This window comes from Triturus cristatus, chromosome 2_2 (genome assembly GCF_964204655.1).
Source record: "Triturus cristatus chromosome 2_2, aTriCri1.1, whole genome shotgun sequence".
In the NCBI taxonomy this organism is placed as follows: domain Eukaryota; kingdom Metazoa; phylum Chordata; class Amphibia; order Caudata; family Salamandridae; genus Triturus; species Triturus cristatus.
Window position 1 is genome coordinate 527,406,212 of NC_140582.1, and position 16,225 is coordinate 527,422,436.

The 16,225-nt window shown below is 45.2% G+C and overlaps 1 protein-coding gene across 1 annotated transcript in view; it reads right to left on the reverse strand.

Moving 5' to 3' along the window:
• Positions 1 to 16,225, reverse strand: part of SH3D19 (SH3 domain containing 19) — a 524,308-nt gene that overhangs the window by 268,333 nt on the left and 239,750 nt on the right. The gene's annotated exons all lie outside the window — the stretch shown is intronic.

The following is a 16,225-nucleotide window of genomic DNA, read 5'->3' on the forward strand; positions in this document are numbered from 1 at the left end:
AGACAGCAGAAAGAATATCTCTGATGCTGTGCTTTATAAGACAAGTTTGGAGGGGTGGGAAGCAAGACAGCACGGGGAGAGGTGTGGATTTGAGGGAGGTAGTTCAGCACACGATGGAGAGAGCTTAAAAATGCATACACGCTTGTGAAGTGTTGACAAAAAACAAAGAGTCTTTAAATGGAAGCGGTGGAAGGATGCCAGATGTAAACGTCACCCGAAGCTAGGTACACTGCAGGGGGAGTCAGCATTCTAGCATATTGGCGACTGGACTTTCATGATGGGGGCAGGGACAGGAAGTAAGGGCACATTAGTACGGCTGAGGACTTCGACCCACATATCGGATGATAGCTTTAGTAGGAGTAGGCCCTATGCCTGGATTTACTAGGGTTTGCAGGAAAAAAAGTAACCTACTCAAGCACCGGCTCCTGTCAGTCACTGTGCACCCGCTCAATCCCCAGGCCTGGCGGGAACATATCACAAGTCAGCTAACTAAATGGACTACAAAGAGGCTCCGTGAAGGTACACAAACAGAGGAAGGCAAACCATCAAACAGCAAGCAGTCTCTCAACCAGACAGCTTGCACTATCTGGGAGGAGAGAAATAAAAGCAATTACAGTAATTATACAATTGATGTATTTCGAGAGAAACAATTTAACATGCTATGAATCAGTGTACTTTTGAGATGAAAAAAAGTCTCATGCTCTGCAAAGCAACCACTTATATGAGGATGAATGAAGCTTCAAACAACCAATAGGATTGAGTGAGCGAGTAACACTACTCTGGATAGGGCAAACCCCACTCTATTTTACAGACGTGGTAACACTGCATGGTTACAAAATTAAATCACCAGGTACAAGCCAATCGAAAAGTCCCATCGGCCAGAAAGAGAGACCCAGGAAGCAGCCAAAAACACAGACTACAAATACACAGGGGACGTCCCCAGCACCCATGAGAAATCCCCATCCACTGTAATGGAGATCCTCAGCAACACCCCTCCCCCCCCACATTAACCACACTGCCAGTAGGAGACCACTACCTTCTGCAAAATCCTTTCCCCCAACACACTCCAGAACCCCAACTCAAGAAACACCCCCACAACCCTGTGGGAAGTTCCACCACTGTTGGAAGGGTGAACCCAACTGACCCTCTAAATCCACTGACCCCTACCAACCATACATACGAGACCCCAGAGTCCAGCTGAAGGAAGACCACCATCAGTCCACAGGGGCGATCTATTAGCTGAATTGCCACCCAGGAAACCCACGAGCGTCCACGGTAGCTCCACCGTCCTGTGCTCACACACAGGAAGATGCATTGTTGTACCCTCGGGGGTAAAGAGGGGGCATCTAACGCAACCCCTGGAAGCCTGTGCCGCATTACTAACCGGTATCAACTTAAAGCTAAGGAAAACGGAATGCTGCACTGCTCTCTCCAGCGCCGACAGCCACCACACTGTGCCCACTGCACCAACAGGTAAACCCCCCACAGCGAGACACTACCCACAGAACAATCCTTAAAGAATCGTTCTCGCACAACAGGTTACAGCAAGGGAAGCTGTGCGGGCACTGCATTAACCTCACCCGCCTGCTTCCAGATAAATCAGTGTTGATACAACATCCCCGGTCCCAATGTGGCGACTCCGGGTACCTGAGAAGCGGCTCTACCGCGTAGCATGCCTCGCCTACCCCAGTGCCGCCCTTCACAAGTTTGCTGGGACCGTCGTAACACCGCTGCCTCCAGCACTCAAACCGCACTGCCAGTCCCTCAGCCCGTGCGGGACGCCGCTCACCGACTGCCGCACACACAGAGGACATCCAGTGCGCGCCTGCTGCCCACGTGGTCCTCCACGCAGTGAAAACACAAATTCCAATCCCTGGGAGCTCACGTCCTTCCCACCACCTTCTGCCCCGGGGATCACGTGCTGTAACCACGCCCCTGCCCTTAGACCGCAGTTATGAGAGGCGGGACGACGAGGGGAGTAGGCGAGCTGTGTAGATCGCTGTACCCGCTCGTTGGCTGCTAAACAGAGAGGTGGCTATTTCAGAGAAGAGGTATGCTGGGAATCCCTCTTGGTGACAAACGAAACAAGCAGTACAGGAAGTCCGGCGGGAGCCCACCCCACCTTCGTGAATGCCGCATGGTGCGGCCAAAGCAGGATTTCAGGCGGGGCTCCTGTGAGCAAGACGGAGCCCCGCGTGTTGCTGCAGTGACCGGCTGAAGACGCGAGATCAGCCGGGGAGCAGCACAGAGTCCCCACAAGAGCCAGTGAGTGGGGTGAGGCATGCTGGACGTGGTAAGCACGCCGCGCCTGGACAGGAGATGTGCACGCGTATGGTGCGAGCAGGAGTTGTGATAACGCCGCAACCCGTACACATCTCCTGTCTGTTAAGCTTCGGCACAGACCGTCTATGTGCACGCGTACAGCTTGCGGCGTTATTACAACTCATGCTCGCACCATACGTGTGCACATCTCCTGTCCAGGACTTGCCGTACGCGTGCACCTGTCCTGCCCCGCATCGCAAAGAAAGTCGGCAACAATAGATCTCGCCTACACGAGCAGCGCATGGCGCTGCATCGCTAGGCGAGACCTAAAATTAGTTAAGAATGTCACGTAGGGTTTAATTCACTTTATTGAGCTGGTCACAACCATCAATAAAGCAGTAAAACCCAATAAAATAACCACATAACTTAAGAATTTAAGTTCACAGTCTCATTACTCTCCACATCTAAAGTCTCAGTCTGCAGTCTGTAAAGCTTAAGACGGCGTGGGCTTCAGAAGGGAGGGAGAAAAGAAGTAAATACAAGCATTTGCAATGCAATAGGTCTCGCATTTGCGAGAGTTGGAGCTATTGGCATTGTAAATGACAATGCCTTTTATTTATGCGTTTCAAAACCTGCAAGCTGTGCGTAAACAAGCACTTTGTGCTTATAGTCCTTGCTTATAAGAAGGAAGGCTGGCCGTCTCTTTTACTACCAGCCTTGCTTCTCTTAAGCAAGGACTATACGTACAAAGTGCGTGTTTATGCACCGCTTGCAGGTTTTCAAAACAAATTATTAAAAGGCATTGTCATTTACAATGCCAATAGCAAATGCGAGACCTATTGCATTGCAAATGCTTGTTGTCTTCTCTTAGATGGTGCTGGCTCCTACCAGTTTTCAGAAACTTGATCATAAGGGCCTATAAATTTGCAGTCAAAGAATGCTTGAAAGGGGAATCCAGTCCATTAACAGCAAGATTCGTAAAGTTCACGAGGGCTGCATCAACGCTGCTGAATAAAACAAATTGTAGCGTTAGCAAGGCATTCCTTCTGCACTTTCTTCTCTTGTTCGTGAGTTGTTGATTTTATAGACTATACGGAACAATCTCGATTGACTCTATAGACATCTGGTTCGCTTTATTTTTCTCTTAGAAGTGTAGGCCCACTGTTTGATTATGATGAGAACTGCACTGAACTACACTTGCACTTTAGATCTCATGAGGAATCCTCCCTTTGCAGCTACATCTTGTAGAATCAGCCGTTGGGCGAGATCGCTGCATGTAGAATTTGATATGAACTGCAGTAAACTAATCGGGCATTGCACGAAGGCCATGCTGACCACCCTGGTATTATGGAGCTAGCAGGGGGGGCCTTCAGTACTCTCTTCTCTCTGTTGTTTGGGTAGTTCCCTAACGGTACATATTGATTAATTTAGCTTTATTCCATCTATGGCAGGTGAGTTCTGTGTGTGCACTGTAATCTACTGCACTAGCACTTTGGACTACAGGAGGGATTCCCCCTTAGTAGCTTACTTGCACAGCAGCACTGGGGTTGACCGTTTCATGCGGAATCCAATGTGAACTGGTGCAAATTATTTTGACACTTTAGATCCACTTTGGCAGTCTTTATGCAGATAAATTGCATAGTACCTTTTCATAAACAGGACTTATTCTATCACTCTGGGGCGCAGGGCATACATTGGTAAGCCCTTGCACTTTACCTGTTTGAGATGGGAGTGGCTGGCTTTTAATTTTTATAGTATTTTTCGATCAGGCCTTGAACTTAAAAGGCATTTACTACTGAGCTTCTTGTACTATGGCCTATCAGATGTCATTGGGTTCATCATATATGTTTATATATAGATTGCACTTGTTGATAAATGAAGACTTGTATATTAGTTAAAGGTTTTATTTCCATTAACTGCAGTAGCCAACACTATATAAACCAGTGTGCAGTCTCACCCCCGCAGTGTCAGGGCCATGCAGTGTCAGGCAGCGGATTAGAGGGAGGGTGGAGGTAGGACAGTGCACAGTGTCACACTTGTGCAGTGTCACCTCCGCGCAATGTCAAGGTGATGGCTGAATAGCCACACTGGGGTAGAGGGCTCTCCGGAAAATACATGGAGGAAGTCTGATGGAGCCAGGACCGAGCGACGGAAAGTACGACTGAGTCAGTACTCTACTAGTCTGCAAGGAGAGGACAGCACAGCTGAGTTAAGTCCACATTCAGCACAATTTGGGTCAAATCGGTCATTTTTAGTATGAGAGAGAAAAGCCTGAGCAAAGTGTGCTGGCAGGGGGCACAAGTGGGTGCAGTTTGTCATTTCCAGTCTGCGGCCACAGGACTTCACGAGTGCGTAAAGTCAACACTGTGCCAGTCTGCGGACACAGGACATCACGAGTGGGTAAAGTCAAGACTGTGGCATTCTGCGGACACAGGACAGCAGGAGTGCGTAAAGTCAATACTGTGCCAGTCTGCAGGCAGAAGTCACGGTTGAGTGAAATGGGTCACTTCCAAGTCTGTTGACAGTGATTGAATGGAGTAAAATCAATCCTGCACTGTCTTGAAAAAACATGTCTTGCAGCCAGTTGAAAGAAGACATGATTGGTTGAAGCTGATTGCGTTCAGTCTGTTGATAAAGGACACGATTCACTGAAATCCGTCGCTTCATCAGTGGCTGGACAACAAGAGCGAGTCCTTTATCAGTCTGTGCAAGAGGACAGGATTAGCGGAAGCCTCACTTCAGAAATGCAGCTCGAATGGATGACAGGGTAGCACTCACTCCCAAGCTGTGGTGAGGGGCACAAGAGAGTGGAGTCAGACCATGTTGTGTATGCACATGACGTGATTGGGAAAAGTCTACCACTTCACTTTTTTAACTAGCCTTTCGGCTTTTGTTGCTTCCGTGTGAAATGGATCCAAAAATAAAGAAGAAGCCCGCGAGCGGTGCTCGCGCGCGCCACTCCGAGCCATGTGGTTTCAATTATCGCGCCCGTGTCTGGTCACGATAATTGGAACCACATGGCCTATTGGCGTCTATTACGCGCACCAAGCGCGTAATAGATGCCAATAGGCCGTGGGCGGAACAATGCGCCCGCCTTTGGCCAATTGCGTGCAGTCTTTTATAAAAAGACGCACGCAAAGGCCAATGGGGTAGCACAAAAGGAAAAGCACACTCACAAGCGATTCCTAGGTCAGTGCTAAAACCCTGTTTTTCACCTACTAAATGTCTTGCGCTGCGCGAGCACTGCTGCGCAGTGCAACGCTAAGCGCGGGACCTAAAAAAATAATAGAGTTGCTCTCATATAGAAAGAAATAGTAATGGTGTTGAGTGCATCTTCTAAAGAAAGATGCACTCAACACCATTGAGAATGATGCCCCTCCCTTGGGGTTTCTTCCTTTATAGTCTTTATGATGATTTAGGTGAAGTGGTATCACCCCATGGTGGTCAGTCCATCACATGATTAGTTTACGTATGAAATTACTAAATACATTCTGTTACTCCTACATATTTTCCCATGCTGTTCATAGGAAAAAGTTAGCTTTCCGGGCCTCACAGGTTTGTCAACGGCAAAAGTTTACAATGTAGCTGTTCACGGTCTTGGGATATAGGTCATTTTCCAACCAAACTATTTCACAGTAAACTCTTATGGAATGTCCTTAAAACGTTAGAAGATACTTATGCAGAACATATAAAGCAATATTTCCTAAAACATCAAACCACCACCGTAATTGGCTACGGGAAAAATTCAGCTTAAGAAAGGACACGTTTAAAAGGCCTTAAATGCATATGTCAGCTTTCAATGAATTAAACTCAATTGGAATCAAATAAATCAAATATCTCATACTAAGAGAGAAAAAAGTAATACTTCAGCAATGCATCATTGCACATAATTGTTTAATGTTAGCTATGGCCTATTGCCACAATTTTTCAATATCCACACATGTAATTTTATTCTTAAGTCTTTTCACTAAAATGGTTTCTTAATTTCTATTTTCGTTATGCTCTCTATTATCACATTTATAAATTACAACTTCCTAGTTACTTTTATCACATTTTTGTACCATATTCTGTTAATAATGCTTTTCAATGAAAAGCAGTAGAAACACTAAGCCACACCACTATATCATTAGTCTCATCAGTAAACAAATAAAACAATCTTACACATAGTTTGTTGAAGAAGAACCTATTAAGCATTATAAACCATTTAGTAATGATTTCTCTTATTCTAAAACTTTTGAGCACGCTTTTACAGTGCTATTACTTCACTTGTCTCTATTGCTGTGTCACTTTATTCAACATGTGCAATGTGCACGTTCAGGTTTCTGTGTCTAAATCGGTAAATGTGTTGTTGAAAATGGTTTTAAAATATTTCACTTCATCAGTATCAAAAGGAGTACTGACACAGCAGCAACTTTAATTCCAATTTAATTCCAACTTGAATTCCTCCTTCCAGGAATTCCATTCGACTTGCATAACCCTGCCCTCATAGGACCTGCAGGGCTTTCATACGAGATTGTCCCTGTAGGACATTGGGTAGTGACGAGGCCTCTACCATTCAAAGATGACTTCACACAAGAGGAAGTGCGTGCGGCCCTTACACAGTTACAATCTGGGAAGACGCTGGGCCAAGTGGAATTCTTTGAACGGATGGCTGGTAGAATAATGGACCAGTTGCACAAAATGTGTATGTACAGAAAGGGTGAACTTTCCAAAGACTTGCGCACTGCAGTGATAGTCCTGATCTCCAAGCCAGATAAACCTAAAGATAGATGGGACTGCTACCACCTTAGCTCCCTGCTAAATGCTGATGCCTAAATTCTGACTATGGTGTTGACAAACAGGCTACGGAGGTTGATATAGGAGCCATACACTCTGACCAGAATGGTTCCATACCTCTCAGGACTACTAAACTAGATCTTTGGCGCCTTTATAGTAATATCAAGGCGGCAGAAGGGTTTGAAGTGGCACTGGTGGAGGTGTCGCTACATGCCCACAAGGTGTTTAACTCTATTGAGTAGCCATTCCAGTTTGTTATTTTGGAGAAAATGGGGTTCGGACCTACATTTATTAGGTGGATAACCCTTCTATATAAAGACCCTAGAGCCTGTCTAAAAATCAACTGGACTCTCTCTGTAGACATTTCAAACCAGAGAGGCGCTAGTCAGGGTTGCCCTTTATGGCAGATGTTCTTTGCTTTGGTGATAGAGGCCCTGGTGGAATGGGTGAGGGTGTATGCGCAGGTGTGGGGGGTGAAGGAGGGGGGAGAATCTTGGGAGGAACTCATATCTCTATACTTTGATATGTTGTATTCCTCGAACACGGCAGACTTCTTGAGGAGACTGGGTGAGATTTTCCAGGTGTATGAAGCATTCTCTGGCCTGTGAATAAACTGGGAGAAGTCTCGGATATTCCCGATCGGTAATTGGATACCTAAGGGTGACCTGCCACTGACAGTGGCTACCGAACATTTTAAATACTTGGGATTGTGGGTATCACAGGGGGACCGATTACACTACAAGGACAATCCGTTTGCTATCCAAGCTTCAAGCTAGAACAGGATATTAAACACTGGGCATCATCGCCACTTTCTCTTCTTGGTAGAGCGGTGCTCTTTAAAATGATTGGACTGCCTCGCTTTACTTACATACTGAAAAACAGCCCATACACTATCCCGGTGACATTCTTACGGGTGGTGGATAGATTGGTTTGAACCCTGCTGTGAGGGAATGGCCTACCCCGGATATCACTGGTTACCCTCCAGAGGTCGGTTTATGGAGGGGGTGGGGGGGGGGGGGGGGGGGGGGAGGGTTAGGGGGAGGTCACAGCATTACCCAATTTCCGTAGATATGTGAGCGGCCCAGGTTAGTGCAATAAATAATTGGGCATATGTCCCATTCAATGAACCGGCCTTTAAGATGATATCAACGTGGAGTAAACAAGGGAACTCAGCTGGGGCAAGAGATTTACCCCAAGAACTCCGCTGTGGGAAGGGAAGAGATTTGCTCAGGTGACCAAGCTTTCGGGATTTCAGTAATGGAGTGCAATTGGCTTCTCGACACTAGGAGATGTGTGGGATGCAATGACGAGGTGCACTTCGAGTTCCTACAAATGGTGTATCAGATGGTTTTGATGCAGACTGTCTCTAGCTGAAATGTACCTTGCAGGCAACGATCCCTCCTGATGAGGAGACGAAAGAGGACTCCCTGTTGGAGAGGAGGCTTTGGATGGCTGAATGGCTATGAAGACCATCTCCTATGCGTACGCTACTCTAATGAACAACATGCAGTGAGACTTGGTGGGCTGTGGACCCGATAGCAGGAAGATGGAGGAGAATTGGATTATGAGGACTAGTGGGATGTGCTGCAGTTCCTTATGGAGGTGGCCACCAAGGCGACCTTATCCCTCATCTAGCTCAAAATACTGCATAGTGTATTATATGAAAGCTCTGCTGTTTAAAATGGGTAAAGCTGGAGACAATAGATGCCTGCAAGTTGCAACACTGTAGTGTAAGAGGGACTTTACTGCACATGCTACTGAGTTAATGGGGGTAATGTATTCAGTTGAGTCGGGCGGACCCGCATTTTCGCAGTGGCACAGTTACGCCCTGTGCAATTACAGTGCCCTGTCTTTTCCTAACATCTTCTAGCCATCTGGTGCAAATACGTGTGGATCCTCATTCTTTACATAAAAGTAATTACGAACACGATCTGACAATTGCTATCTTAGGAAGAAACAGGAAGACAAAAAGCTTTTCATTGTTTCCACTTACCTGACAGCTCTGTCAGTTTGATGTCTTGGGCGCAAGCGTCATTTTAATATCTATGATTATACGATCACAGATCGATACACCTTTTGTCAGCTTCCTCCCTTGAAAAAAAGTTTTTAGCATTCTACTCTGCCATATATCATTGAACGGGTGGATCGAGAAAGCTCCCGACAGTTATATCAGTCCTTCTAAAACATCTTTGCTAGTAACCGGCCTCTACCTGGCACCTAGAGATTCAAATGGCTTCTCCTGAAGAAGGCGTAGGTCATGCCGAAACGCGCGTAGAGAATACAATCTATATCTACATAGTCCAGCCACCTGTGGTTTATACCACTTTAAAATTAATGTTCGTTTCTTATGTTGTTGAGCTAGTGGCTCTAGGAATGTATGTAAATGTACTTTTATTATATTTCATGTTATAGTGGTTGTGATGTTAGTTTTGTTATTATGTATGTGATTGTCAAAAACTCTTTTTATAAAACAATCTTTTGTATGAATAAAATGAACTGTTTTTAACAGCTTTATGGTAGTACACTGAGCCTGTCTTTATCAGTTGGCATGTATAGGTCCTGATTTTTGCCAGGTCTCTAGTTGCCTAGGAATGTTGTTATTATAGGACATGCTACTGAGTTGTCCAGCCCAACGGGTGTTTTGGGAAGGAGTGGTGACCAAGCTGGAGGAGGCTATGGGTATTACAATTGAGGCACAGCTCTCTGTTATTGTTGGGCTTTGGAGAGAATCTGAGGCAATGTTGTATAAGAGGCTGTTGATCAACCTGGGGTTTCTACTAGCAAAGAAGGAGATCGCTCAGAAATGGGGTATCCAGGTGTGCCCGACCCTCCGATATTGGACAATGGGAATGGAGGTGAAACTGCCCCTAAAAATATTAAAAGGGGGGTGAGGGAGTGCCCAACCAAGACTAATAGTGGACACTGGAACCAACGCCCCATACCTGTGGGATGGGGTAAGCATTGGAAAGTCATCAAGATTTGTAAAGAGACACCAGCCCCGAGATGCCACTGGGAAACATGATGAAGTGGGGAACGCCCTAAATTCTGTACGGTGTGTAGGGGTGGTGAAGAGGGGTGGGATTAATAGATACTAGTTGTGTACTCAAATATAGCCACATTTACTAGGTTTGTTCTTATTCTTTTTTTTGCCCCGATTGCTCTGTATGCTTGGACAACTTTTTGTCCATTGAAAATTCAATATATATTGAAAAACAAAGTTTGCATTTAAAGGTAATGACCCCAACCACGACCACAATTTGGTTACAAAGGTTGTGATAGCTCAAGAATTAAAGGACAAACTCCTTGGTGATCTTAGCTTTACTTGTGAAGGTTATCATAAAAGCCAAGTTCTCTCATTCACATGTGAATGAGGAGCAATAATTTTATTTGTTGTTCTGGAGAAAGCTACCGGGTGATCTCACCACCTTCAACAGCATTCCAGCACTCAAAGTGATGCCACACCTTTGAGGTTGTTGCTCAGCATCAATTCAGCTTGATCTTGGCTTCTTTAGAGCAAGTTGCAGCTGCACTTGCCTGGGGGTGGAGAGGAGCATTCATGCTCCCTCCACGTTGACATCATTGTAGTCCCGAGAGTGACCTCCTGCAAGAGAGAAGTAAGCACATATGGGATCTCTCAGCAAACACCATGTCCACTCCCAGTCAAGCCGGCCGCACCCTCCCCACGGAACATGGGGAGAAATGCAGAAAGAAGGTCAAGGGGGAATGCAAACCTCCCAGTGACTTGATTGGGATATGGAAACTAGCAAAACCCATCACTGTGCATGCATAAACATACATAATAATAGTGCTTACTGAAGAGGTAGACAATGGAAATACATATTACTGGGCAGCTGGGTGCCTTATGGGAGGCTAGCAGGACCATGTTGAAGATCTAATTGCTTTCCACGCTTTTACCATTGACCCTTATGGACAGGCAAGTGAAATTTGTCTCACTTCAAATACATTTGTAAAAATATGTCACCACGTTCAGGACAGTAACTCAAAGCAGAATAGTATATGCAAAATGAGGTCTATGCAGGTGATGCGAATGTCAGAGCCGGTGCCCAGATGGAGGGCGATCTGTGCCAGAGCACAGTGAAAGGGCTAACAGATTTGGAAATAACTAACCTACAGCTACAAGGGTGGTTTCTGTGCCATCCTGAAAGTCCAGTTGCCGCAAGACCAAGTGTTCTAGAAACGTAACCAGTTTCTCAGCTACAGTTCTTTCAAGGGCTTTCCCTCATGTCGAAAACAGAGTATGGGGTGAACGTTCTTAATCTGAGGCTTTCAAAGTTGCACATTTCAACAGGGGTAAACCACCCTGTCTTTCCTCTGGTCAGGTATCTTCCTCGACACCAGTGACCCGTTAAATGTATCCAGAATTCAATCACCTTCGCCTGGTTTGAGGGACTTCAAGTAAACCATGGGCAAACGCACTCAGAGGAACAGGACCTTAAAATGTGTAAATATTTTAACAACTGCTCACAGGAAACTGGCTTGACTGTAGAATTATGATTGATATTGCAAGCAGGGGTGATGAAGGTGGGACCTGCACTGCCCTATGATTTTGTAAGTTGTATCCCATTGTGTCTGTTCTGAATCTTAGAAATATAACAATATGTGAGGGACTCGTAATACACCTGTGAAAACGTTGGTGGATTGCTAGAACTCAAAGATGTTAGAAAGGATTAGATGGTCTTAAATAGTTGGTGGAAAGAATGGTCATCTTCCATGACTGTTGCGCAGAGAAAGCTGGAATTAGCTTTTATGATGGTTTTCTTTTATAGCCCTAATTCGGTTTTGTAGAAGGCGGTGTCCTCTTGAAATCAGAATTTACACAAACTGCTGAGCTGCTGTTAAGAGAGAAACAGAAAACCACAAGTGCTTTAGTTTCAACAGTTCAATCCATCTCTATTTGATTTGGATTGCAAATTTGAGTGCTATTAAACTTCGAGGGTGCTTCCCACATTAACCTACAAAGATCTGCATGCAAGAAGGGGTTGAAGAAGATTAAAGGTTGTGGCTAAATTCATTCTGGACCAAAAACAGTAGGAACTACGATGAAAACCTTTGAGCCTTGTAATAACGCCGGGCCTGTAATATGATAGATCAGGCCAAGTGATTTAGGGCCCACCTCAGGTTGTTGATGACCTAGGAGGAGCCTTAGGGAATGATCAGATGTAATGTTAAGGTGACAGGCCAATGGAAGGAGTTCCACGAGAGGTCAATCAGGCAGCTGGGAATCTTTGTAAACTACTGCAAATCCTGCACCCTTGAGCTTCCACTCAGTCTATGTAAGGAATCTTGTTACAAGAGGGTATGTTGATGTAAAGATAATGATTGGAATAAGCAGGGTCGGACCGGGACAGAAAATATGCCCTGGGACAAATTTAAAAGTGGCCTTCATTAATGAATCAGCTAGGTAAAAAAGCTTCCCATATTTGCAAATCAAGGCAGTTTTGAACGTGTGAAGACACGTGCTATACAGTAGCGGCCGGCACGGATCAGGAGTGGTGAGACGGGGGGAGTGGAGGGACAGGGGGAGCTTGTGATGTAAAAATTAAAAAGTAATATAAGTTACCTTCTTGCCGCCTCAGTATCTCCTCTCCGGGGCTGGAACAGGAAGCAGCCAGGTCCCCTCCCCTAAGCCAATCACAATGCTGCAATGTTCTCCAAGCAGGCTATATAATGCAGCCTGCATGCAGAACATGTGAATTGCGCATGCCTGTTTTGGACAACACGAGAGGGCCGGCCCAACAGTCATTGCACACCGAGTGGGCAAACCACTCCTCCCCTGCTCTGAGAGCAGAACAGCCCTGCCCGCCCCACAAAGCTGCTCAGCAGGAAGAAATACAATGATAACCTCGAGTTATCTTTGTAATTGTTCTTTCTTTCACTGCTTTGCCGCAGTGGGGCGATGCTCCTTCGCCTTTGTGGAGGAGCCACCACTGGTGCTATATGCATTTTGCATAAATATGGCCGACTGCATGCATTTATGCTCGCTGCAGTTAATGTTTTTGGTAATACCAGAGAAAACAATTGTCCCACCAGACTGTAAAACAGGCCGACAGTAAAAAAAAAAAAGGCTGACACACTGACCTGTAAGACCAGCCCTTCGGGCACTTCCAGATCACACTATAGGCCAGCCCGAAACTGGAAAAGAGACTGAATCCAGTTTTCAGTGAGAAAGAATAAATCCAATTTGTAACTGTCAATCAAGTCATGATTCTCCCAGCGGTGAGCTATGAGCAAGCGCACACCAAGTAGTGCACAGGATTGACAGTGATTGTTATTTTGTAGGTTTGTCAATCTTCGTTTGAGGTGGGCCGTTTAGGGTTTGGTAGGACTGCCAAAGAAGCAGGCAATAATGTAAGAGTGCCTGAGTTGTAACTGACGATACCCAAGTTCGTTAGCGGCGATAATGGTTCTGAGGAGGGAGAGAAAGCCACACTGTGTAAGTGTAGTAGTTCACTAATGGAAAATGTTATGCATGGGGTGACTACTGAACTGGCATACTTACCAGTCAACAGCCTAGTCTTAATAATCCGGTATCCCCCATTCCCTCCATGTCGGAGTTTGCATCTGTATTGTTGAGAGTGAATGATGTAACAGAGCGTAGGTGTTTGCTGTGGAGGCGAGAGAGACAACTGGCGGGACAGTGGAGACTTGACGGGACTTTTACACCCAATCTTTTAAAGTTGTTCCAGCACCACGGCACGCAAAGCCTATGCACCGTTGCAGACCGTGAATATGAATGTCCCATACCTTTCATACAATGCCTCTTGCACAGACAAAGTGAGCACAACCTCAATGAAAATAACATTATCACACTGAATGAGGAAAACAAAAGTTAGATTTAGAAAAATAATCAAGTTAACAACCGAAGACATGCAAATTACATCAAAAATATGTTAGACAATTTTGTACGGCACAAATCCTTACAGATGTCAACTGAAGAACTGTCATGCTATTAATTTAGAGTTGCCTCTGTATCAAAGCAGACTACAGTTATTTCATAAAAAAAAAAAATATTTTTATTTAGAATTTCCTATCACGTGGCTCTCATTCCTAAGCACTCTAGCTACCAGAGGCAGTATTACACCAAGTATCCTAGGGGACCAACTGGAGGCGTATGTGCCCACTTTCCGCATCCCCAGGGCACTTGGATATTACAGAAGAGGGCACAGATGCTTGCATTGTCCCTTCTGTAATACAGATGGCACCAGTACTACATGTGTGCCGTCGTGATCTCAAAGGGGGTGATCCCTCATTCGCACTGGGGTAGGGCTCCATGCAAATGAGGAAACACTTTTACTCTGTGCCTGTGCGCATTACAAATGTGGGGCACCGAGGCAAAGATCTGTCATAGGGCACACCAACTGTGTGCAACACTGAGTTGGTGCACTGCCAGTGCACCCAAAGAGGGCACCTCTCAGTAGGGAGGTAAAGGGGGTGCTTTGGATCCATCAGAGATCCCCTAGCAGGCGGGTGCAGTCACTCACTGTACCCCTATAAACTGCACTGAAGACCCCTTTGACTGGGGAGGCAAACAGCCAGCCTCCATTTCACCTGCCTTCCTCCCATGACAGGCGCAAGTTCACGCTTGTGGTGGGGTGGACCATTGCATTCATTGCGATAGGGTGCAGTGACAGGGTGGTTCTGCGCCAGGTGCACTTAATTTAAAAGGTGTGCCATGGCGTGGACCAGGGCATTGAACCCTATCTGTGATATGGGCGCAGGGGTTACTATTAACCAATTTAATGGTACTCAGTTTACCAACTTTGGGAAAGATGGAAGGCTGAGTAAAACTTGCTATGGTTTTGACCTTGTGGCTTGCAGAAAGTTGTGCACCTCCTACAGTTTAACTCTGTGAGCTATTCGGACAGCTTAACTACGAATTTGCCATGGAAGAAAATTAGAGTGTAAAACTGCGCATGCGTAGGTCTAAACTGTGGTTCACATCAGTCATGATTCACATACGCTGGACTGTATTGCCCATGGAAATGTTTATAGCAGCTAACTTTGATGTGATGCAACGTCTGTATGCTTTGAATTGTGCTGTGCTGATCAGGCGTCGACAAGTACATTTAGGGGCCGCAAACTGCACGGAGGTTAGTTATCAGAAACTTGAGGAAAATTCAGCAATCGATAGAAATTTTCAACGTTAATTTTTTTTCCCAAATGTAAAACCAGCTGAGAAACACTTACTTAGTTTTTGAGAGCCCTCACAATGTTCTAAATATATACCAAAGTAAACGGACCCAGAGTTTCCATATTAAGAATAAATACTGGTATGTTTTAGTTAATTTGTAAACATGCACCAGAGCGGATAAGGGCATCCTCTCATCCAAACATTGACATCTTTTATGTGCTTGAAAACCTAAAAATATCGTCCTCCTGTCATTTCTAAGAGGTGTAAACAACATGTGCCTATTTCCCAAGTTATGGTACTTAATTTACTCGTCTCGGGAAAATGTAAGACTGTCAGGGATTCGATCTCATGACCTCCGGAATGGAGTACATATAGCTCGCAAAAGACTATACTTGCACACTCAAGTAGACATTCTTACAAGTTTCTAAAACAGGTTAGGTCGGATTACATAAACTGCCCGGGGGCGCTAATCTGCATGAGTTGCCAGTAACGCCATATCACAAGTGGGCATTCTTTTGATCCATTTCTTCTTTCCAAAAGGAAGTGCTGTTTTGCAACAGGAAATCTCGTTTTACTTATTTTGTCGAACATGACAAAATACAAACCATGACAGTTTCCGATTTACAAGAGCGCTGGCGACTACAAAAAAACCACAAAAGAGCATACCTTACAATGTCAGATGCGGGGCTTAAGTGGACCGGGTCTCAGACCCGGTAGTAATTTTATTTTTTTTAAATATGAACACGATTTTCTATGGGGCCCTATAACATTTTTTTTTTTTAACTCTACCGGTGAAAATACTGATCGATACCAGAACAATTAATGTTAAAAACGTTAAGGTGATTCATGTCAGTGATTTAGTTCCCGTCTATATTTCACATGTTTTTCTTAATCTTGCATTCCCTTATTTCCAGGGTGTGTTTTTTTGTATTTTTCCTTTGTATCATATTACTCTTGCATAAGGCATACTTTAAACGGAGTACAGCTTCTTATAATGGGCCACGACTGAGCTCTCTGAAGTGGAGAATGAAGGGC